Source organism: Harpia harpyja, chromosome 2 (assembly GCF_026419915.1).
Source record: "Harpia harpyja isolate bHarHar1 chromosome 2, bHarHar1 primary haplotype, whole genome shotgun sequence".
NCBI lineage: Eukaryota > Metazoa > Chordata > Aves > Accipitriformes > Accipitridae > Harpia > Harpia harpyja.
Genome location: NC_068941.1, coordinates 9774441 through 9799570, shown reverse-complemented (window position 1 = coordinate 9799570; position 25130 = coordinate 9774441). Strand labels below are relative to the sequence as shown.

The window sequence follows — 25130 nt, the reverse complement described above, 5'->3', positions numbered from 1 at the left end:
GCGGTCGGGGAAGGGAGAGACGGCGCCTGCGCGCGGCGTCGCGTGCCCGTTTCCCCGGCAGCCGTTACGGCGCATGCGCTGTCGCGGGTCCGGCGCCGGCGTTGGCGGCCCGGTAGCTGAGAAATAACCGGTTCTGACAGCCTTGTGCGGTTCCAGGTATCTCTTCCTCAGAGGAGGGAGAGCCTCCAGGCTGCCTCTGGCCTTGGGAGGCCGGGCTGCCCGGCGTTGTCACGCTCGGCCGGGCGTCTATGGTGGAAGCCCTCAGGCCTGGGAGATCGGCCGAACCGAGATGGCAGGGTCAGCTCCTGGGTTGGTTGTGGATGAACGTGAACTCTCCTAATAAAAGGAACAGTTTTACCTTCACGTGGGTACCTCCCTCGCACTCAGTAGAGAGGTTTTGTTATTCCTCGGTTGTTATTTTTAAATAGCTGGTCTAAATTCTGGGATGAACTCTCACAAAGTTTTAAGGGCTTCCCTTTGGCTTACTGCCTCACGTATTAAGCACAAAGTGCAATTCTTCCATCTTACCTTGTCTGATACAGTGTCTGGTAAGGAGGCACAGGGTGTTTGTCTCAGAAGTATAGACTAGAACCAGCAATGGGCTTAGGTGCAAGACTGCCAGTGTGGCCTGGGCTGGGTGCTCAGCCTTCTCCTGTGAGGGTACCCACAGGGAGCAGCAGCTGCCTCCACCTGGCACCCTAAGGAACCTGCAGCTGCACAGAGCTAGCTGAGAGGAAGAGCTGTCAATTGGGCTTTGTCCCAAATACCCCCTCTCTCAGGTGTTCAGTCCACTGAAGGAAGAGGTGCAAGCTGAAGCTTTAAATCCTCAGTTCTCAATCTTTTCTTGAAGGTACCTTGCTGTATTTTTTCTCCAAATATCAGAAAAAGCTTATGCCGGTGAGGTTTTGTCAGCTAATGGTGGTACTGTGTGTAGTAGACTACTGCAGCACATGCTGAGCAAATGCAAAGCCTGGATTTAATTCACTTTTCTGCTTCAGGAACCCATTGGAGGGTCCTCTGGTTTTGGGCCCGTAGTGCCAAACTAAGTAATGTGCTGGGATAGTAGCATAGCTTCAACATAAACGCGGTGCAAGATGGTAATTAATTTTATCACCAAGTGCACTATGGAGCACTGAGCTGAGAGTGGTGATTCTTTGTGTCTAATACCTATTTGTTGGGTTCTTTCTATACTGTTTCATACGAAGCATAGAAGTTTTTGAATGCAGACTTAAATATGAACATTAATTAGGACAAAGAGGAAGTATTTTTTGTACTGAAACTAAAGTGCTGTAATTGAAAATGCTTTTAATAGAAGAAATAGTGCTTCTGGGAATGGATTATGGTTGTATTTCTCTTATAAAATGTGGGCATGGTATTTTGACCTGTATGTATTAAGGGGAATGGGGCATAATATAGATTGTCCGTCCTTCGCAGATACACCAGTTTCTTAGTAATGGTAAGTATGCGTGTTCTGAAAGATGGTTAAAGTCAATTGGAACAGAAGGGGGAGCTGTCAGCACACCAGGCAAAGAAGGGGCTTAGTACAGATGCATAAATTTTCCAGCCAGAAGAGAATTCCTCTTTTTGCTCTTAACAGGAGTTAATGAAGTGTTCTTTTCTCACGATCTGAGATTGGAAAAAAGATACTTGGTACTGTAATGATCTTGCACAGTGAAACATTTAGCAGTAGGAACTCTTTCTGAGACAATCTTTTCTATTAAGGGACCAGGTCAGCATTCTCCTACTTGTATTGGTCTTAATTTTTTGTCATTAATAAGTGACTGCTTCCCTTAAAGCAGCAGGTTTTGTCGTGATTTGTCATGTCATTGTTTTTATGATGTCCTTTAAGAAGCATATCCCTTTCCTTTAATTGTCTGTAGCATCATCCCTCCAAAGACCTTATTGTTTTTCTGGCCTTTGCTTTTGTGATATATATAACTGTAATAACAACACGTTTGTTTCTCATAAGTGTGATAAAATGTTGCTCTCTGCTCATTACACATCTTCATTTGCATAGACAAAGTTAACATTCTTGCTGGGCTACAGCTTTGAAAATTATCGCAGTCAAGTGGTTTTGAAAGTAGAGACAGAAAGATTTTACGTTGCCTCTAATGGAGTAGAATCTAAGCTACAGAGGAGTAGTCAAATTTTTTTGAACCATTCATTTGGAAAGGAAATGGCACAAAAGGGAGAGCAGACTTGTTGTATATAATTTCATTATTTAAATTTGGTTGTTTTCCTTGCTGTGAGGTTCTGCTCATGTTTTGGTTTCTTTTACTTTGAGTAAAATGCTTTAAGTGGATCTGGGACTGTTCAGTTATTCCACAACTATTCTACCAGCACCCTTGTTCTCAGCTGCGTTTCTGATCTCTCAGTGCTGCTTTCAGCTGCAAGCCAAGCTTTTGCAACCAAATTTGTCTTGGGTCTTTAACATTTTTTACAGGTGTTGCAACTCCCGCTTCTCTTAGTCTGTTCCACTGATAGGAATTATGCCAATTTTACAGTGGTAGTTGTTGTAATTATTGTTAGAATATAGTGCAGTTTTCCTTTGAATTGTCTTCTACCACAAGAAGGTGTGATGAGTGTTAAGTACAGGCAGAACTGAGAAGCAAAGGCAGAGCAGCTGGTTTAATCCATTTGTGGGCTTAGTTCCTAGCTACGTTGTTTTATTTTCCAAAAATGCTTTTTCCAACTATTTTCCTGCTGAAATAACTTCTGAACTGTGAGTCGGATTGGAGTTTTAAAAACACATGAGTGAAGAAAATCAGGAGTGAACCTCATTCTATCACTTGTGCTTAGCATGCTCTTCTTGACGTAAATCTTTCTTTAACCTGAGGTACTAGTGCGTTATTGGGCAGAGCCCTGAGTGATACGCCTGTTGGCAGACCTCCAAACCTACATCTTAATAACTCATCCGTTCTAAGGCTGCTAGTCCCCATTAGCTTGGATTGAGCTTACTCAGGGCTGCCATTGTGTCATCTGTGTTCTGTCATGTGCTGGCTCTGATGCTTTTTGAGCTGAGTGGCAAGCCATTTTAAGAAGCTGAAACAGCTAAAAATGGGTTCCCTTTCAGGAGGGTTAGGTTTTGCTCAGTGCCCTGAATTAGGTCAGTGTGTGATTGTGCCAGCGGTAGTGCCGGTGCAGTGGAAGGGCAGGACTGCAAAATGGGAGCAAGAGGGAGGGTGGGACAGCAGAAGCTCTTTCTTGGATGGGCTGATGTTGCTGTGGAATTCCACCCACAGGTAGAAAGCCAGTGAGATGAGGGTAAGCGGGGGGAAGAGCACCCAACATTCTTTCCCTTGTGTTACACTGTAGAGTTGGCTGATAAGTCTGCTGTTTCCCTATGTGACTTTAAAACTATTGAGTGACCCTTATGTGTTGTGTTTTATGGAGAATATATGACAAAATAAAATTCTCTAGCTATGTAGAGAGAGAGATTCTCAGATTGCCTGTGTGCTTTGGCTCCTTCATTTAGCTTTTGTTTATTATGTCAAAGTAGCAATTAGACCTGGTCAACAGCACTTTATGTCTAATGTGAAACACAGCAACATTGTTGTACCAAATTTGTTTTTATGGGCTAGCTGCCTTCACCTGATGCCAGGCATCATTGATGAATTTTGTTTCTGTAGCTAAGGTAAATTTAAAATGTGAGGGAACATCTTCAAGGTCCACTACCTGACCAGTTAGCTTACGTTCTCATGTGCTTTTCTATTCCTAGCTAGTCTATTAAAAATGAAATTCATCTTTGGGCAAGTATGCCCTCAAACAGTATTTCGACCCAACCACTACAGTGAACTGGTGCTGGTCCCTTGCACAGAAGAAACTTTCCCCAATTTTGGAGAAGATACTTGCTTTTTCATTTCTTATTTTTCAATTGGTAGTTCAGTTGTTCGTTTATTTCTTGCCTGACATTCAGATGCAGTACTGTTTAAGCTGGCTGAAGCAGATGTGACTCTTTGTTTCCACCCTCTGTTTCTTCCTCTGTTGTGTGGCAGGACTGTTCACGTGGCTACACAGTGAACCAGATGAAGGAATTGGTTTTGGCTGGGAAAAAGATTTTTTTGTTTGTTTTTTTGATTAGTCTGCCCTCAGAATCACTCCACCTCGTAAACTGCTTGCTGGCTACTTCCGTACCAGAGGAGTGCTCCCAAAGAGTTACTCTGGCTAGGGCAGGCTAGCATCCAGGATGCAAGGAGGTGCATTGATGTAGCACTTCAGCTTCTCTGATGTTTGCCAGCCTGTGACTATAAACTTAAACAGTTCCCCCACTGCCTGCCAACTTCATTTGTTGGAATAGAATACAGAGGTGGCTTGTAATCAAGCTGCACTTTCTCCTTCAGAGAAGGAGGCTGTCAGGAAGTTGCATGCAGTCGTCCACTCATTAATGGATGTAAAATGGATTGTGTATGTGTCAATTGTTGAGAATCCTTAAATGTAAAATGGAAGCTGTGTGACTGATTAAATAGGTCTGGTTTGTGGAGCTGTGCAACATTAACAGTCATCATTGGTTTAAGTAATTAGGGTGGAAGATTGGAAAAAATAAGACTTTCAATTCAATTTCAAGGCTAGATTTTTAACCTGAACAGGGATGAGAAACATTGTGTGAGTGAATTCATATGCTGAAAGTATGACTGACACATATTGACATTGGGGGCAAACTAAATAGCTAACAACAAACAAAATATGCTGCATGACTATACAGAAGACAAAATTTGTAGGTGGAGGTAATAATAGACAAGGCACTTCAGGACATGGTTTAGTGGGCATGGTTGATGGTTGGACTCGATGATCTTAAAGGTCTTTTCCAACCTAAATGATTCTATGATACCTTTTTATATTAGCCATTGCAGTTGGAAAAGTGTACTTGCTTTAGGGCACAGGCACTGGTTTCTCTGAAGTTCTGTTGCATAGCGTGTAGCATATTTGGGGTTGCGTGGTAGTTAGAAGGTTATAAATAGGAAGTCTTCTGACAGTGATCATGTTCCTTGCATAAGATTGGAAGGTAGATGTTATTGTTTAGTTTGGCTTCTTTTTCTTTCATGTCACATAGTCCCCATTAAAAGGGGAGCCAGAGAGTCTTTGGACTTCCAGCAACTGGGTAACTGCTCCTCCAGTAATTGTCAAGCCAGCAACATGCCAGTGAAATGATACTTTCCTCTGATTAAAAAGAAAGTTGAATCCCTATTCTTTTGTTGCCTTGAATTTATGACTACACGGGTAGTAAACAAACAGAGCTTGCGAGACGAACCAGTGATGTAATAAATCCCTTGCTAACTCTTTTTATCAGAGAGCGAATACATATCTAGTCTTGTTCTCCATGCTTAAGTGTTGAAAAAAATGCTAGCTTAAAGTCTTCTTAAAATAGTTTTAAAACAGTAATAGGACTCCCTTTAAATAGGGCATGCAGGCCTTCTTTCAACTTTATTGCACGAACAAAGTGTGAAGATTTTGAGGGTCCTTCATCAGTGGAGAAGTCTGATTAGCAACAAGAGTAAGAAGGAACTGAGTAAGAAGGATGATGAAAAGCAAAACTAGAGTACTCAGAACACAGAAACTGGGAGAAAGAGGGGAAGTCATCCTCCCTTCCTGCCATTTCAGGTGTCACTGTAACCTGCTAAAGCTGATGGAGCTCTTCCAGCCTTCCCCTGAAGAGTAAGGGAGCAACAAGAGGTTTTTGAGTAGAAGGTGAACAAGAACTGTCGAGAGTGCTGTAGCTTGCAGCAGGGGTGATGGTTTAGCCCATGTTCAGAGCACTGCATATGTGGTGGTGCATTGTGTCTTAGGCACAGTATTAGGCAGTGAAAATGGTTATTTTAAATCTGATGTCTCTTGGCTGCACTGGCTAATTTCGTGAGCATGGATAATTGTCTTTGCTATTGAAATCCACCTACGTGTATCACAAATTATGCAAATCAACTTTGTCCTTGAGCAAAATGGCAGAGGTGCAGTGTCAGTGTATTGCAGTAATGTCCATGCAGGTAGAGCTCAGGTCTTTAATTAGCTCGCTTGTTTAGAACATCTCCTGATATCTGATTTGTTCTCATTGAAAAGGGCAGAATTTACCTCAATTTACATTCTCACTGAGTCAGAAAAGCTAGTAGAAAGCTTGGGTGATAGAAGCCGCTTGGCATGCCATGCCTAGAACTTACTAATTTCATGGGTATATTGTTAGGTGAGACTGCAATGCATTTGGGCTGCAGGGTGGTTGGTATCAGTTGTTCTGTAGGCTGATAAGTGGAGTAGTATTCTTACTGCAGTCTTGTAACTTGAGGATACAGGTTCTTTTGTACATGCAGTCTCTGGATGGGTTATTTTGTGCTATCTTATTGTCATGGAAAAAAAAAAAAGATTAAGGGTCCTGTGGCTTTGGCCTGATCTGTTTTACACTGATACGTGATCAGTTATATGCAAAAAAACATCTTATGTCATGCAAACAGTATGATCCAAGGTTGCTTTGTTCTGGGCTAATTATGTTGTTCTGACCACTGATTCCAGTACTCATGCATAACTAATAGTATCTATGTGATATAGTTGTCTTTCCGTGTGTTAGTTGAGACTGTAAGCCAGTAATTAGACAATTTCCGGTGAAGTATTTCATAGTCAAAATGTGAAGATGATCAAAATGAGCCTATTTTTATTTTTATTTTTATTTCTGACATTAAGAATATAAAAGGTTTTGCTGGGTCAGACCAAGAACAAACTTTTTATTTTAGCAGGCCTTTTTCATTTTAATTTTCTCAATTAAAAAAACCCGCAAACCTCTTGGATTTCTGTAACTCTTAATTTTAACAAGCCATTTAAATAAGAAAGACTTACTTGTAAAACCTGAAAGCAGCCAGTGCATTTGTAAAGCTGTATTAGAGAATATATGGATACACCTGTGGGGTTCATATAGGCAAGAATATGTGTTTACAAAATAAACATATTTACACGTGGACACTGGGAACACTCTCAGAGAGTGCTTGACCACAGGGCATAAAGTTACAGTTTACAAATTATAATCTATCATCCTTGGTTGTTCTGCAGCTTTGCTTGCATCTTGGCAACAAGGTTCAGGACACTAGTATTTTCACATATTTGACACACGTATATATTTATTTCTTATTGCTACTTTTGACAGATGCAGGGAAGCATTCTCAGATGTTTCTGGTAGTGTAGTGCCAGTCTAGACAACAAAAGTTGAGTCTTTTCAAAAACATTGTTGGAGTATCCTGGGTAAATGATGATTTGTGAGCATGTGATGATCTATCAGCTGTGGCTTTTATTTGACAATTAGGACTAAATAAAAAAATCCACCTGGTTTTATGCTTTTCTCCTTCAATGACACTCAAGTGTCATGAAACATTAATTCTTACTGACGTTTTTTCTTCTGTGATGGACATTGGTCCCTGGTGTATTTCCGGGTTGAATTTGGCTCATTCTTTTGTACAGCAAATTGTTTCAGCAAATCATATCCCACTAAACCTTAATCACAATGGGTCATTTTTGTGAAAGAAACGGAAAGCAAGGGGTAGTTGGAGAGTTTCTGAGAAATTAAGTTGTGATATTTTGAAGGTTTCTTTCTTGCTTGAGGAGGAGAAGGAAAAGTTTGAATAAGGCAACCAATGGCTTCATAGATATATTCCTCCCCTCCGCCCCTTCCTGTCACCACCCTTGCAATACTTTTCCCAAGACTTGATTTCTTTAGCTAAGCAAACTAGTATTAAGGCTGCTTCATGTGTGCCTTTGTAATTTGAGCATCGTGAAAGTTGTTAAATGAGAATGACGCTTCCTATTCACTGATTTTTATTAACTGCATTTACACTGCTCAGGTAGTTAAGCAAGAGGGCAACGGTCAAGCTAATGCTTTGGAACTGTCTAGTTTACTAGTGTACATGGCGCTTGTGTCTATTTCTCTAATAGCATACTTATAAACAACATTTATGACCTCCTAAAGTCTTTGTCACTATAAACAAGCCAAGCTTTTCTACTCTTCTGTCATGTGATATGTTCTCTGCTCCTGAGGTCAATCTGTAGTTTTTCTCTGCACTTTGTATATAGTGAACTCATCTTTTTCTCAACATGAGTTGTTAGGGCTGTTGCTGGTACTAAATTAACACTTGGTAACGCTATTCTTTTTCTGTTACTAGAAATGCTTTTCCTGATACTTCAGAAGATCACATGTTACTTTTTCAGTCCTGTTATACTGACAGTTTATAGTCTTCATGAAATCAGCTATTGCATTCAAATCCTTCCTTCGTTGTCATTCTTCAAATTTAGAAATGCATTCTAATAGCATAACTATTTTTGGTTAATCCACAAATACATGACCCTTCACTGTGTATTACTGCATTTCATTTCATCTCTGTTATTGAAATTCTGAGGGTCATCCGATTCATCATCTACAATACCCAGCCCTCTGTTTTTACGATGGCTTCTAATTCTATGTTATCATTAAAGCTTATTCTTGCATCCCTCATGCTTTTATAACAGGGCCATTGATGGGCTTTTCAATTTTCAATATTTTACACCTTTGATGAAAAACAATTCTAAGCCTTCTCCATACTTGGGTTCCAAAATCTTCATACCAAAGAACTGTATTTTTGCTGAACTGAGACATGAGCAATAGTTCTGTGATTATTTTCTATAAACAGGGTTTTTTTAATGGTGGTTTTGCTGGTTGCCAGTCCAAATTTCAAGTAGTATCACCCTCTCTGGCTCAGTGTATATATGGCAAGAACTTTGAGCTTCAGTTTCCTTTCATCTGTTGAATTGTTTTCTCATGCTGACACTATACTCTGTAATATTTCTTCTTCTAATCATACCAGAACACTTCAGCCTTATAAATCTGATTCTCTCTCTTGTGGACTTTTTACCCTACCCCAGTGGAGTATGTGAATCCCAGTTTGGAATCCCCTAATTATCGGACCCTACTTTATTTGTAGTAGTTCTCACATCATCAACATCTTGTACAGACTCAGCAACAAAATTAATTGGGTTAGGATTTCTGCATTAATTATTGAATGATATTTGTCTTTTGGGATCCAAAGTTGATACCAGCCTTTTGCCAGACATACATTACTGTAAAATCTGCTCAAACCAAGAGAGAAAGAAAGAAATCTCTCCATGTTACTCTGCTGCAGCTGCCATGAGCACACATACTCAAAACTATATTGTTTTCTACACAGAAGAGACGGAAGAGTACTGGTAGTGTGTTTGCCTGAGAGGCCCACAGCTCTGCAATTCCATCTCCAGGGATCTCATTTCCATATTAAACATGTCAAATGACAGTGACTCTGTCTTGCCTTTAGCTAGGTTGTCTCAGTGGTTAATTACCCCCACTTTAAATGTATATGTTTATTCTAGAGTGACTTTACCTAACTTTGGCTTTAAGCCATTTAGCTTTGTGTTTCTTTTCTGCTAAAATACAAATCGTTACCATCATCCTGTTTTAACAAAAATGTCAGGTGGTATTAGGTCCAGTGCTTTTCAAAAGTCTAAGGATATGATGTTGTATTTGGTTTGTAATAGGACTTCTGACTGAATCAAGGAGTACACCTGCTGTGTTTGGTGCCTTTTCTGTGACATTGTGTGACTGGTATTTGTGGTGCTAATACCCTTTAACTCTTTCACATCTTCTACTTTGGTCTGCACTGATGTCAGATTAATCCGTCCATATCTCAGGTCTTTCCATTAGCCCTTTAGAATTATTATTACAATATTAAGTTTTTAGTAGTTATCTGAGGCTTCCCCAAGTTTCAGCTGCTTGGGTAATATCTTCAGTAATCTCTGTATTTGAAAGAATGGAGAGGTGGAGTTGTTTAGATAATAACTTCTGATTTATTTTTCTTCCCCTCCATTTTATTGCTTCAGAAAAGTGCTAATCTTTGTTCTTTATTTTGCTCCACTTTAAGTCTAGAGCCAAAACAGATGCTCAGTTTCATTTTAATAATAAATGAAAACCATACAGTCCTCTGGATAGATATTTCCCAGCAAGACAAATAGACTGCTTGCAATTTGTAATAAGCACTTTTTTTTTTTTAAATCTGATTGTGATTTTAGTTAACCTAAAAACTATCCAATTATCTATGAACATATACAGGTTGATTTTGTTTTATGATGTCTTACTTCCCAGACTAAGAAGTGCATATCAGTAGAACAATTAGAAGCTGTAGATACCTTTTTTCATAGAAGCATTGCACTCTACAGTGCTGAGTGGTACTCTCTTGAAACTGTTCCTATTACTATATTTATTTATTTAGTGCCAAGTGTTATAGAATAATATTACTTTAAAAGTCTATAGCTTTTCTGGTGTAATACAGAGATGGTCGAGCTGACGCCTTGCATTTAGTGGAGATTTGCTGGCTATTAACAGTATTCTGCTAAGTATTTTTCTCTTGCTCAAGAAGGCACAAATGGTTTGGAGAATGACTTAGTCATATCCTCCCTCATCCCCTGAAGAACTGGAAGATGGCTGTGCTTTTGAAGAAAGCTCATTTAGACAACATGGCAAAGTTTGAAGAGTTCTTCGTTACTTCAGATTTAATTTTTTTAAGTTTGCATAACTTCTCTCACTTAAGACTGCTTTAATATGCAAGAATGCTAGAAATAACATGTTCAGCTCGGGTGAAGGGAGGAAGGAAAGGAAATAAACCACATAATGCATCATTCACTCTCTTGAGACAATTAAGGTGTGGCACAGGAAGGTGTTGAAAGGATCCCCATCCAGATCTGCTTTGATGTGTTGACTTTATATTCTAAATACTAGAATAAATGATGCCTTAGCTTCACAGGCATATGCACAAGAGATTGCTGTGACCTGCCAGGGAGTGAGCTCATTGACAGCATGCTTGTGCAGGGAGTGTATTTCAGCAGCACTGCAAGCTGTTGAAGCAAAGAAGGGCAAGCAAAGCAATCCAAGCACCAGGGCTTGTCCTACAAGTCTGCCTGTGCGCACAAGTGTGTGTTAGCAACATGGTAGAGTAAATGCAATTCTGCGAGACTTCTTCACTGGCAACCAAGTCCAACAACTGTCAAGAAGAAGAACAACTTATTTTTAAAAATTGAAGTTTGTAATTATACAGTCACAAAATCTTAGTGGGATATTTCCTGGCCTAATAACACTGAAATGCATATTTTGTTTTCCTGTTTATCTTGCCTGCCCTGTGAAGGAAGGGCCCCTTCCAGTTACTTCTCAGTGACATCACACAGGCAGTTTTCTCCCATTTTCTTCATTCTGGATAGTAATGCTAGAAAATTGCACAAGGAAGGACTGATTTACCCCAAACATAAAATTGAATCAAATCCAGCTTATGTTTGCAGTGTTTGTTGTTGTATATTTTTTTATTCATTTATTTTATTCAAGGGAAGGTACGTGATCATGGAGACTTGGATGCCTCTCTTTCACTAAGTAGAATGATGTGTTTCTACGAAGAATATCAAACTTAATCAAATGAAAATTTGCTTTGTTTTGCTGCCCACCCACACAAATGCTTTCAGAGTTAACCTTTCAGGAAGAGAACTGAGCTCTGCTTTCAGAGATGAGAAACCTTGCTCTTGTTATTTAGAATTATCTGTCTGATGAAAACTTGAGTGCTGAAAAGCAGAGTTTCTGTCAGTAACAATTCATTACTGGGTGCTTGTTTCAGTCTGGCATTTCAACAGTTTGATCATTAATTTTGGACCGTACTTGCTGGATGTTTGCTGTTTACACTGGTCTGCAGTTTTCACATCATGCTTCTTATGTTAAACATAGTCATGTAATAATTGCAATAAGTAGCTCTTACAGATGAGCGTAAAAAGGTCTTGCCACTTACATGCTTTGTCTTAAAAGGCACCATGCCAAAATTTGTGAGAACAAAACCTCTGTATCTTGATTATACTGAAGTTTGGAGCAAATCTCATTAAAAGTTTTGGCTCTGACTGTGCTTGATTAGGACCATATGACCTATTCCTTATGGTTATTATCCACGCCTTCGGTGTCTATAAATTTATTTTGTTTTCTAAGTTATAAACTGTCAAAAAATGTAGTGTTCTCCTATGACTCAGAAGATATCTGAGGAAAAAACCCCAAACCAAACCAGAACAAAAAACTCTTAATTTTTGGCTTATGCAAGGGGCATTCCACCTCAGAATTTAGCTGTGCTTAATTCAGCCTGCCAGAATGCCTTGAGAGGAATACTACAGCATCAATTTATTGCAAATGCATTTTATTCATGTAAAGGCTTCAGTCAACAGTTTCTTTCTCTTTCCATCTTGAGCATCCCAATATCCAAAGGTGACACTAGCCTCCAGTTCATACGCAGGTGGAATTTTAGCTGTTTGTCTTCAGCTCTGTAAACTGTTTCATCTCGTGTTTCTTTACCTTTTCTCTTGACAGCTGAGTGACTTGGTACACTGGAGATGCAACTCCACAGACACATGTTGGCTGACGCATACGCTCAGTACGGTTTGGTATCTGAGGATTCTCTAGTCTGTTGTTTTTATCCTTGCCCAATGCCAGCATCATTTCCCCCCCCTCCAGATACACTGCCTAACATATTAGTTTATTTAGATGTTCACTAGAGGTTTCTTTGGTCTTCGTTACTGAATATTCAGTTGCCAGCAGTGGGTGTAACTGCCAGTGTTGACAGCTAGTTTTATTTGTAAACGTAGACTGCTCCCTTAGGCACAATTCCTTTGTTAATGATGTTTCCAAGCCATACGGAATTAGGCAACAGTCATGAGAGTAACTACTGTCTTATGTCATATTTTAATCCTTTTGCTAATTAGCATTTGTCCTTATATATGTTTTCAGAACTCAGATCTTTGCATTTACCTGTACACTGAGCTTACTGTAAGCGGATGAAGTTTGTATCTGTTTCGTAGAATGCAAAAAGACCACTGAATAGAAAACAACTGGATTTTGAACTGCACTTTAATGGCTCCATGCAGGAAGACAGGATCATAGTAAGCAATGGTTTTGGTAATAAATGGAGCATTCATATCTGAGCAGTCTTTTAAAGTTAAAAAAAAAACATCTTACCGAGTATAGATGTTCTTTTAGGATATCATGGGTAAAAAAGAGTTAATCTGCCTTTGTAGAATGTACTGTTTATTTTGCTCTTCTGTCAAAAGAGAATGAGTGGATTTACCACTGTCTTTATGCTTCACGCTAGCAGTAAAGCTAACTAAATTGTAGGAGGAAACATATGTGCCTGTCATATGCAGCATAGTATTATTAGGCGTATTTATTTGTACTATGAACATTTATGATCATCCACTGAGCCAAGTATTGCCTTCTGTCACATGAAGTGTAGAAGTTCTCTGAGTGAATAAATGATCTGAAGTGACCATTGCTGTATTCCTGGGATCCCAAACAACCTGTGACATTCATGCAACTCAGAGGCTTGCCCAGCTGTAACATCCTCAGCTTCCTCTAAAATAAGAAGGGCTTAGCAAAAAAGAAAACAAGATTTCTGTCAGTTTTAGCAATAGAACTGATCACTAACTACATGAATGTGGTTATTTTCCACCATCTTGACTGAAAATAAATTTGAAGTGCCTGCTTAAACCATGCAATTCCTCTGAAGCAAACATAGGACAGTGCTTTTCAAGAGCAGAAACTGTAGTGGACTATTTTTGGCTCTAACCATAAGCAGCTGTAGTTCCACTGAAATTAGAGAATTGTATTGCTTTGTACAAAGGTTCAATTTGATTCCCAGGCTGGGGTTTAAAATTTTCAAAAACTGTGAAGTTGCATGTTTTCTGTGACATTTCCAGCTAAATAGTAGACAGCCTTACTCATAATGAATAGGAGGAAAAATAAGAATAATTGTTTTTTTCCCCAGTAAAATTCACATACTGTCAGGTTGGGGTTTTTTTTCCTGCATGTTCCAATCTCAGGAATATTTTGACCTAATGGCTTCACACTTCGCTTACAACAGTGCATGCCTAGTTTCTCCTAAAGCTTGAGGTTGGGCCTGTGTTTGAGGATCAATAAGCCTGTGTGGAGCTTTGTGCTGACATAGCACAGTGCTGATGGGCTGCACTAGTACTTGAACAAGGCAGTTTAAAACTGGCAGGGGTATTTTTACAATGGGACTGAAGTTTGGAGGTACATAAAGCAGTATGTAGCCTTAGCTTTGAAAATCCTTTCTTAAACAAAAGCCTATGCTCAGCTTTAATTACTGAGCTCTTAGTTCTCCTCCCTGATATTCTCTCCTGCCATTAAGACACCAGACTGGTTTTCCTTGACAACCTTCCATGGCATGTTTATGCCCATGATACTTTATTGCTTAAGGCTGACAAACAATAGCGTTGCTACAGTGCAGTACAGTCTCTGTTTTTCCTTTTAGTAGCCCAAGCTGGTTTTTTTTTGTTTTGTTTTGTTTTTAATTGTTCTCCACTTCAGATTCCACATATGGCTGCTCAGGAGAATGACATTTCACTCTTGAGCATGCTCAGAGGAAATACGTGCATTTAGATGTCAGAATATTTGAGTTGAGAGAGACTGGGAGTTGAACAAGTATCTTGAGACCTGTGTAATTTTTGATGCTTTGCCTCGCACAGAAAGGGGCTGTGATTCTTATTTGCCTGTCTGATGGTGAGTTCTCCAGAGGGAATGTCTGTTTCAGACAGAAAAAAGAACTGAAAACTTCTTCATCCTGTAACTGACTGTGCCACTGCTGTGCTGATCAAGAAGAAAAAAAAAAAAAAGAAAATTTTTTTTTTCTCACCTACCCTACTTCTGTGCTAGTGAAAGTCCATTTATATCAGAGAAGGAATTTTTTATTTAAATCCATATCTTTAAGAAACAAGTCAAACCTGTGAGCCATGTGATTTAGTTTACTCATCTGTAAAATTGACAACATGTTTCATCCTTAGCTGAGGAGTGTGGGTGGAGGGGAGTTATTTGTAATTTAAGTGAAAGAAAAAATAGTTTGTGCAAAGAATGATTGTTTCTGAAATACTAGTTATGAAATATATTCTGGTTTGAGTAAAATCCTTGGTATGTCATAAGGCTTTGTTTCAATGACTAATACATTTTTATGGACATTCCAACTTTGAAACCTCCTATCAAGTTACTGGCCCTGCAGCAATGTCCCTAAGTCTATGTTACAGGAGTATTACATTGCTTATATAAATGCTGTCAAAGCCAGGGGGATATTCTGTTTTTGCTAATTGTGTTGGATTGCAGTGCCAGCATTTGATAGTCCAGTGATAGTATTCGGTGGAATTTCACTGTCTATGCCAGCATAAGCTTTTTTCCCTTCGTATCTTTTGTACGTCTTAGTGATGTTACTGTATTTATAACTTCGTGTGGTGTAGTTGAGTCCTGTCCCTGTAGATACCAAGTGTGAGATTAGTTGCTGGTTTACCACTAGAGCCAGGCTGACATCATGTCTATATTGCTATGGAAACAATTAAGTCATTGGTATGTTTTGCTAATTTAGCTGATGCCTTGGTTGTGTCTGCCATATTTGTTGCTGTATGGAACATAGTACCAGATTGTGTCGTGTTCTTAAGCAGGACATGAATCACTATGAAAGTAGCTTTTTTATTGCCTTCTCTGGAAGTTCAGTGTACATTCCTCAGTATGTTAGTCTTCGGTATTTGGAAGTTATATCTTCCTGATTTGACTTCCCCATTCTCACTATACTTATTTGTTTGCAGCCTTCTTTATAGCTCTGTCCATCAGTGGATATCAGTATGTGATAGATGCATTGACTATGGAATGATTTTTGTGTTATTGCTGTAGAGCAAACACAATTGCAAAAGCAATTATTATTAGTTGTGATTTACAGTGTAGTTATGTTGTTTCCCCTTTCTTCCCTGTTCATCAAGCTTCTTAATGGCAATCAAGTGCCTTATATGCATATCTTTTGAAAATGAAACTACATTTCTGTTCTTTAACTGTACAACAGTAAAGAGTAGAGATTCTAGATGAGTTCAAGATCCAACAGTGCTCAGTGTTTTGCGTATAGATATTGAGTATTTTCCCTGCACAACTCAATCTGGGTAGACTTGCCAAAAAGGAGACTTGTTCATAGTCAGATTGGAAATTTGTAGCAGAGCTGGGGGCTGTATTGCTAGTTCTCACTGTTGACAGTAATAGCTAATGCCCCATCCCTTACAATAGCTATAAAATCCATTTAGCAAGAAAACATGTTTAAAAGCTTTTGCTTGGGGTTTTTTTGTGTGTGTTCTCTGTGAACCTGCAAATACATTCTCACAATAACAGATTATCTCCTGAGATTATGAAATCCATCATTTTCAAGAAAAGCTAAATGCACATTTGTTAGGACAAGTATACCTTTTTTATTTTTGTCTTGAAGCACTTAGGTGGACTAGATAACTTCTAAAATTTCTTTCCAGATTCATTTTCTGTGATTCTTTAGATTGTACAGCACTTGTGATCACAAAGTGATGGTTTCTAATAGAGGAAACTTTTGCAAGTCAGAATAAATTCTGTGAGAAAGGGTGGTCTCGGTATTTGAACTGTTTCTTAAGAAGACCTAGCTTGGTCTAGAATTATCATTAAATTAATCACACAATCTTCACAAACCTCGCTTACATCAGTGAAAAGAATTCCTCACACCAGAGTGAAAATAACATTGTCACAACACAGATGAAAAAGTTTCAAATCAGTGCAGGTACGTATGGGTTAGCACCTGTATGTATTGTGTCCCCTTATGAGTGATGTTCTGCCCTGTAAAGTGATACAAACTTAAAACTAGAGGACAGATTTTTCTGTGCAGGGACACTGCTATTTGGATATCTAGAGCTAATAACCAATTTAATAAAAATCTATTCAGTATTTTCCTAGGCTATTATGTCAGAAATTTTGATTGACTCCCTTTGAAGCTATTTTTGTAGATTTTTAGTTGTAACTAGCACTTAGTTACCAAGCAAGCAGCTGGATTTGTGAAGAAGCTGAATCCCTTGGGTAGCGATATCTGCTAAGGTCATTCAGGTGGATGTGAAGAGCATAATAAAGGATGCAGTATGAGATTTGAAAGCTTCCTCAAGAAAATATCAGTTACATTGTAGTATGCCTGACTGAAATCCTAATAATATATTTTTTTCCTTTTTTTCAGTTCATACTTCACCATCAGGGCATGTGTCTGCCCCTTTGGCTTTGAAAATCAGTTTATTGACATTGTCCATGAAAACAAAATGTCACCTGAGCATAAAGATGTAATTTATGCATTTGTCCAGTTGTTTACAAAGGATTTAGATCAGCAGTTTAGTATATTAAGACAAATGACATTTCTCAGTGCCCTATCATTCTGGTGTTTTTTCTGACATGATACTAAAAGAAAGCAAGACAAAATACTTCTCTAACGGCTTGTTTTATCACCGAGATGGTGTAGCAAGAAGTTCCTTGAAAAATCAGCTTCTGTTGTCTGAGGTCAGTTAGTTTGTCTTGAAAAGCACTGTCACAGTAATTTAGCAAATTGGACTGTGGTTATTTATTTTCTTGCGAGCAAAGACAAATGCAAATACTGTATTTCTGTCATTTAGAGTTGTAGGAAAATTATTTTTTAAATTTCCATAGTCTTGGCAACTTAGTGAATTTAGATACATTTTATATTTCTACTTGCCAAATTATCTTTATAAACGTGTATTTCATACTTTCTGTAATATGGAAGAAAATGAAACTTTCCCATGACAGACCAGGTCAAATAAATCCCCCTTGAACATCTGAAGTGTTAATGTGGACTTTTAGATTCCTAAATTGAAAACCGTGATTTCTAAAGCCACCAGTTCTGCCCAATTTAGAATGTAACGGTTTTGCTCTCAGATTCCCAGCCCTCAGTTGTTCTTGTGCGAGTACGCGGCACTGTTTCAGGCCAGTAGATCTTGAGCAGCTCCATCACTAGCTCGAGTCTGAAGTCAGACCAGGTGGAGAAGACCAGGTGAGCCTCCGCCTGTGTCTCTGACTGGCTCTGTCCAGTAGGCCATCCTGGAGTGCACGCTGAGAAGGTTTTGCTCTTTGGTAAGTGCAGTCGCTACCTCCTCCTGCGGAGTGGCTGAGGGGTGGGTGGAGGGTGCCTTCCTCTGGGAACTGCGATGGAGAGCATCCCACCTGCTGGATTTGCAGAGTAGGAAGTCTGCGCTTCCGTTGCATGAATGGAAAACAAGCTCCAGTACACAAGCTTGGAGCTCTTAGTTGACAGGTATTTTTTTATTTGGGGTTTTTCTTTTACCTTATGGCCAACTTCAGCTTGCTTTTTCGGTGGTAAAGCCAATCCAATAAAATTCTCTGTCCTTTAAAAAACACCTGTGTGGATAGAACGGCCTGCCTGGAAGAGAAAAAATTACAAGGTGGGGCTTATATTTCCTGTGCAGTGTCACTTGAAGGTTTTTGAGGGACTAAGCTTCCCAGGTTAAATGTTCTGTGTTTTGCTTCTAATGTATTTTAATTGTGACGACTCCTCTTTTAAAATGTGCAAAGAGTTAAAAGACTACCATATTTGAGAAGGAAATTATATTTCTCTGACTGCCTGCAGAAGAGAAATATTAATGGGTGCAGTTCTTGTGCCTATGGCTAAACTGATGAGTGACTAACATCTGCCCCTTTTTGAAGTGTGTGCTGGGACTTGACAAACTCTTACCTGAGAGAGTCATAAGAAATGGCAGAATCCATATTTTCACATACACCTGTTGGTTTCTGACATCTGAAAAGAGAGCACAGAGCGTAGATACTTAAGAAAGGGCTCAGAACTGAAGACCAAAAGCTGTGTTTGGACTGAAGTGAAGGATGTTAGCATACAAAGCCCTAAAATACAGTTCTGTTCTGGAAAGCAATGGCAGTAAGTTGCATGAGACCTCTTCTTTGGAGTCCTAGGCTCAGATCTGGCAAAGAGTCACACCTGTGCTCCACTCTGTGTATTGCAGGCAGCACTGTTGACATCAGTCGGATTAATCACACCATGCTCATGTAAGGATCTGTGTAAATCTTCACAGAATTGGTCAGTGACCTCCATTTCAATTTATATGCCTTATAACTACAAAGTTACTCTTTTGCAATTGTTGGCTACATAGAACCTCACTGATTCATGTTTGTATGGGTTTTTTTTTCATTTGTGAGGATAATAAGGAGCTCACATTAAGCCTTTGTTTACACATTTGTAAAGCCGTTGTGTCCTGGGAGAAAGCCGAGAGGTATTTAGGAAGGGGTGACAGTAAATCACAAGAAGGAGTAGAGGTTAGCTCCCTCTGAGATAGCTCTACAAGATTTAGATAAATAAAAAGTTAGGAAAAATGTGTTTCTGTGTTTTCTCATTTAAATCAGCGTATTAAAAGTCATTTGCAAAATATACTAAGCTATGAAAAGTCCTTTTTGTTCCTCCCTAATTCTGCCTGTATGTAGGTATCACTGCAGTATCTATAAACTTTTTCTGAAAGCCTTTTCTCTGGTGGTTGCAATAGTTTTGCCTACCTATACAGAGTGTGTTCAGAAGTCTTATGACTCTCTTCAGTTGTAGCTTCTACTTGATTTTAACTTGTGATCCTGTCCTGGAAAGTATAAGTAGAAACGGAATTGTTTTATTAAATTTTACCTGTTGACTTAGTGAAATGTTTGAGACAAATCAAAATTTGCATTTACTTTCCTTTTTGTTTTTATATTTGAAAGAGAAGAAAGTGTACTGCAGTTTTGTCTCTAGGTATTTACTTATCTGCTTGTAAATGCTGGGACTTCGTATTTTCCTACTCTAACCTTTGAGGTTGGGGATTTTTATTTTTATTTTTTCACAAAACCTATGTTTGACTGTCAAGTAAGTATAATATCCTCTTGCCTCTGGCTCTTTTCTGGGGAGCTAAAGGTTATTTGGGTCAGCAGTGCTGCTCAAAAGTAGAATTATGAAAATGCTGGAGAGAGAGAAGAGCTTTTCTCGTGTATGAGGAAATGGAAGTGAGGCAAGGTACTGGAGTTGAAGGAGTGGGTAGCAGAGCACATTACATTCTGTGAGTACATGAGTAACACGCTGCGTTTTCTGTTCACTTACAGAGGGATAGTCATTGAGTACACTTTACTGGGGTGAGCAGTTTTGATTACTCTCTGACTATATCTGTGTTGCATTACTTTTCTCATACTTCCCTTAGAGAAAAGACCTAGTTTTAGAATCACAGAATCATAGAAGCATTTAGGTTGGAAAAGACCTTTAAGATCATTGAGTAGTCCAACCGTAAACCTAGCACTGCCAAGTCCACCACTGAACCATGTCCCTAAGTGCCACATCTACACGTCTTTTAAATACCTCCAGGGATGGTGACTCAACCCCTTCCCTGGGCAGCCAGTTCCAACGCTTGACAACCCTTTCGGTGAAGACATTTTTCCTACTGTCCAATCTAAACCTCCCCTGGCACAACTTGAGGCTGTTTCCTCTTGTCTTATCCCTTGTCACTTGGGAGAAAACCCCCTGTTTCTTTATGGAAACAGTTCTCTAGAGGAAAACATTTTTTTTTTTCCTAACAGTAAGCAAAGGAGTAACTATGTATGTGCCTGGATGTGGTGAGTTGCCTGAACAGGAGCTGGAGTGCTTCATGGAGAGGGAGCAGGCTTATGGGAGCTGGAGAGGAAGCAATGAGAAACTAGTGTTCTCTCTTGGGTGCTCTGCTTTCTTCTGTTTGACACTGAATACTTCCTCCACTGTAACGTTAAGGCCTGGTAAGTTTTATCAGGTATTTGTGAACTGCTTGATGTTACAGGGAAGTGCTTTTGAAAAAGCAACAGTCAGGGAGAGTTGTTGATTTGAACTGAAGAACTTGGATGCAGTTTATAAAAGAAATTACTAGGAGAGGAGAAGAAAAGAAAAAAATGTGCAAAAAGGGAATATAGTTCATGGACGTATTAAGGAAAATGGACAGTTCAGAGTTAATACCACCAGGTGTCTGTGAAACTGGCTGTTGCTCCTGTATGGATGTATCTACTCATACAGTTTACTGAGTGCTGTGGGTGGCCATAGAGATAGCTTTTTGGTCCCTGTGGATAACTGTTACACAGGTGGGAGTGTGCTGCTTTTTCATTTTTGTTTCAATTTTGTTTTCTGAGTATTAAAATAGCCAGATCTTCTAACAGAAGACTGCAGACTTCAAACAGAAATTCAATAGATGTAGGGTGGATGCATGGAACTACAGGTTTTCTACTCCCTCATGCTGTTCAAGTGGTCATCTGCCTGAGCTTTCCAAGAGCATTAGTCTCTCACATAGGCAGGAGGCTATTTTTATCATGTATTGGGTTAGATGAGTATAGATCACGCAAGCAATAGATAAGCTGGGTTGTTTATTCCTTGTAAATTAACACTCAGAAGCAGCAAAGGTAATGCCACTGACTTTTCTGAAATATCTGGTGAGCAGGTTGGTAATCCTTACTTAGTAAGAACTTGCAAGGTGGAGCTTGTGTGGTTATTATTTGTTCAGTGACTTTTCAAAGCACAGATCTAGAAAAGCAGTCATAAATAGGATGACCTTTGCCTCCCAGGTCAAGTGTCCATCTCCACTTTCTATGCTAGAATTGCCATATAAAATTTCATAAGGATATTTTGACCTGCCTTGGTATTGTAGACAATGCAATGCAGGTGGATGATGGAGTAGGTGGGAATACTTATTGCAACGAAGTCCTGAAGCATTTGAAATATGTGGAAAGAGTAAGTAAAGGGGGAAAGGTTATTTTTGGCTGAGAAAGGAAACTTCTTAGGCCACGTCTTCCTGTAGTATTGTCAAGACAAATGTTTCCCATTTTGCTTTGTCATTTTCATTTCCAAGAGTAGCTCTTGTGCTGGCTGCTGCTATGCTCTATGGGAGGAACTCAAAGCTCTGGCCTAGGATTTTTATGCAGGCGCCTTGCCTTCCTGGTGTTGAGGATGGCTGTGGTCCTGGGAATGTAAGGTGTTTTGCCCTTGTCATAGGTGTTGTGTGACTTGAATGAGTCGCTTAACTTTACTCTGCTTTGGCAGCAAAGTAGTAATGCACATTTATTTACCTTTGTCTATGCAATGCTTGTAAAATGTCCAGCATTATTTCTGGAGCCCCCCCTAAAATGGACATAGTACGTGCAACCGATCAACATCCTAACATGAGGATGTTCCAATTTCAGGGCGTACTCAGCATTTGCAGGACTGTTAGACTATACATCTTTGCAGCCGCTGAGAAACTTTAAATTGTTATGCAATTAATCTGGAAAATCACCCAGTTGAGGGACTATTGTTCATTTTTCAGAAGTTTTAACATTTTTTCTAAGACTATGGGCTACCACTTTTAATTTAAGGAGCTTCATTGCAAGTAGCGCTGTCGACAACGCCTGCGGTTTCATACTTTGCAGCAGTTAAAGCAGATGAATGCAGCTGGCTGAAGGTGTAGGTAAGCAAAGGGGATCTGTTTCGGTCAGCCCTTCAGCTCAGCGCTCAACACCAAATTCTCCTGTGGTGGCCCTCCAGTTTAGAAGGAAAAGGTTAATTACAGGTTCCTGCAGAACCTGTTGTGGTTTGAAAGGATATGGAAGCAAGGAGAGCGGGGAGGGAAGAGCAACCACAAGTGGATATCCCTCTGCAGGTCTTGGGTTTATTTCAAGATTAAATTGAAGATGGAAGTCTTCAAGGCAAGTTAAAAGAAAACAAGCAAACAAAAATCCCTGCCACCACCTTCTTTAGAAACTGGTGTTTATAGCTGCTGACTCAGAAGCATCAAATAGTTCTGTTAAAACTGAGACCAGTGCCCCTGACTTTTTTTTTTTGCAGGTGATTTTTGGAGAAAGCTCATTGTCCTACTTTGTCCCCCTCAGCATGTGAGGCTCTGGGGTGGCGGGAGAAATGTTTGCACAGGCCAAACTCTGGCAACTGCTGGCCCTTGTAGATCGACTTCCACTGCAGTGTTTCTTACTGGGTGTCCTTCTACTGATACCCATGCTGTGGGAAGCACCAGAATATTTACAGGCCTAATCTTGTAAAATCTGAGTCCTCTGATAGCTGAGGGAGTTTTCTCTTTTCTTTGGCTAATTAATTGCTCATAATTAACTCCTCTAAAGGGAGACAGGAAACTGCTGAGGGGTTAGACTATTGTCCTGAAAATCATCAGGCTGGTGTGGTTTATTACTTAAAATCCTCTTCTTTAAACTTCTGGTTTTGATGTTGTTATTGTAACACATAGAGTAGGGCAAAGAAATTGTTGTTTGGTGAGTGCTCAGGCAAGATGCGGGAATAGACAGGATGCATAGTTGTAAAGTTATATAGGAACCTGCTTTGATAATTCAGTACTTTTAAAAATCCTTTTGGTCAGGTGGTGTGTTTTTCTTATTTTCCAGCTGGATTCAAAAGATGCTCGTAAAAAAGCAGCCTCGTGAGACAAAACCACTGGTGACGTGATTCTGGGTGCTCCTATTGCCTGCTAGTACCAACAGGAGCAATGGAGAAACGTGAAAGGCAGTTTCAGGGCTGTGCGGTAGGGCAGGCAGGGTTTCTTACCTTTGCTATTTATGATGTCTCAGCTGAGAATGTTTTTCTGCTGAAGAGTTATTGAAGTTCAGTGCTACAGCAAAAATATGAGAGAGAAACAAGGATCTTCAGAACTCTCGCATCTGTTTTGTGATGTTTTGGGGAGCTTTTAATTAAGTCTAACAGATAATGGAGGGTTTTTTTTTTTAAAGGAAGGACCTTTCACCACCCCTAAATCCCAAACCTTGCCTGTGAAATTAATGATATTGTTGAAATAGTTTAGTAGACTTTATTTATTGAGATCTAAGTATGTAAAGCCTGGAAGAAATGCAGACTTTGTGAAGCATTTCAAGGGTATTGAGGAAGATGGATATAAACACGTTGAGTCATGTTTTGATACATTCGTATAGGTTATGCAGATATTCTACAGTCATTGCATACTGGTGGAGGATGGAGGGATTCCCATGGCACCGCTAAGACAGTAAAGAACTCCTGGAGTAAGCCCATGGACTGCTGCGCTGCAGGATCTTCTCTGAGAACCAACAACGCCCAAAGCCATCAACTTCCCCAAGCGGTTCAAGACACAGAAAAACCACTTTGAACTTGTTTGTATGTTGCAATTTATCATTTGAGAGAGATGAACTGCTTGAAATTTGGTAGTTTGTGCTTATCCAAACGCACAAGTGTGATTGCAGATGTGAAAATGACTGGAGTTGCCCAGAGGCACAGCAGTACCGTGTTGGGGCTGCAGCAGGCGGAGCAAAGAGTCACTGCATTCGTACGTAATTCATCTGGTAGAATTTGTCAGTAGAAGGAAAGTCTGCAGCTGACTGGGACAGAGAAGCATGAGAGAAACCACACCTGACTAAGCAAGCAGGACAGGGTGAGCCAGCAAAAATGCCTATTTCTTACCTGTGGTCTTTTGGACAAACATACATTGTATCAATCCATGACATCAGACAAACCTTCTTTTAAAAACATTGATGTAAAAATGAGGTCTTGAGTGGTCATTTATGGTTCAAGTAGTAGTTTATATATTTATTATAATTATACACAACCTTGACAATCTATATTGCCATTCAAAAATAAATTGCAGTATTGTCAATTTGCACATGATCTGTCACTAATAAGAATCCCATTTACATACATAGTAAACATTTTGCATACTTAAAACACTGCTTTAAATTCTAACACTCCCATCTCTTCCCCCCCCCCATCCTGTGGCATTACGTTTAGACTATGTAAACAAACTTTTCCAACTATGCAACATTCAGGGACTACCACCTTTTTTTATTAATTAAATTAAACCATTTCAGCACTTCATAGAGGTGGCCGGTGGGTATAGCTCTTAACTGCATTTTTGCTTAAAATGATTCTTCATAGATCACATAGCAGTGATTGCTGCTTTTCATTACTTGATATATTTCCTTCTGACCAGGAAAGATGGAAAACAGCGTTTAATATTTGTATCAGGTAAGTCACATGAGCACATTCCCAGTTTAGTATTCTGCAGTACTAATGGTCATATTTAGTTGTTTTCACTTTTATTTACCTGTGTAATAAGTAAGTGGTTGAAGTCTTCAAATTTCAACTGTGGAGAATTAAGAATTCGGCTAAGAGTCAGCCACCACACACTTTCTCTAGCTACAAAGAGTTTGTATTTATACTCCAAGAGTCATCTTGGGAGTTTAAATTAAAATTTACAAGGCATTACCTGCCTTTTGTTAAGCAAAA

At 39.4% G+C, this 25130-nt stretch overlaps 1 long non-coding RNA gene across 3 annotated transcripts; it reads left to right on the top strand.

The window, feature by feature from the left end:
• Positions 1 to 27: 27 nt before the first annotated feature.
• LOC128154402 (uncharacterized) lies at positions 28 to 24507 on the top strand. 3 transcript variants are annotated; one of them, XR_008239332.1, is made up of 3 exons: positions 28 to 156; positions 20444 to 20649; positions 23807 to 24507. It is a non-coding gene; the product is annotated as an uncharacterized LOC128154402 (long non-coding RNA). The 3 variants fall into 3 exon arrangements; XR_008239329.1 differs by lacking the exon at positions 20444 to 20649; XR_008239331.1 differs by lacking the exon at positions 28 to 156 and having other exon boundaries at positions 19491 to 20649.
• Positions 24508 to 25130: the final 623 nt, after the last annotated feature.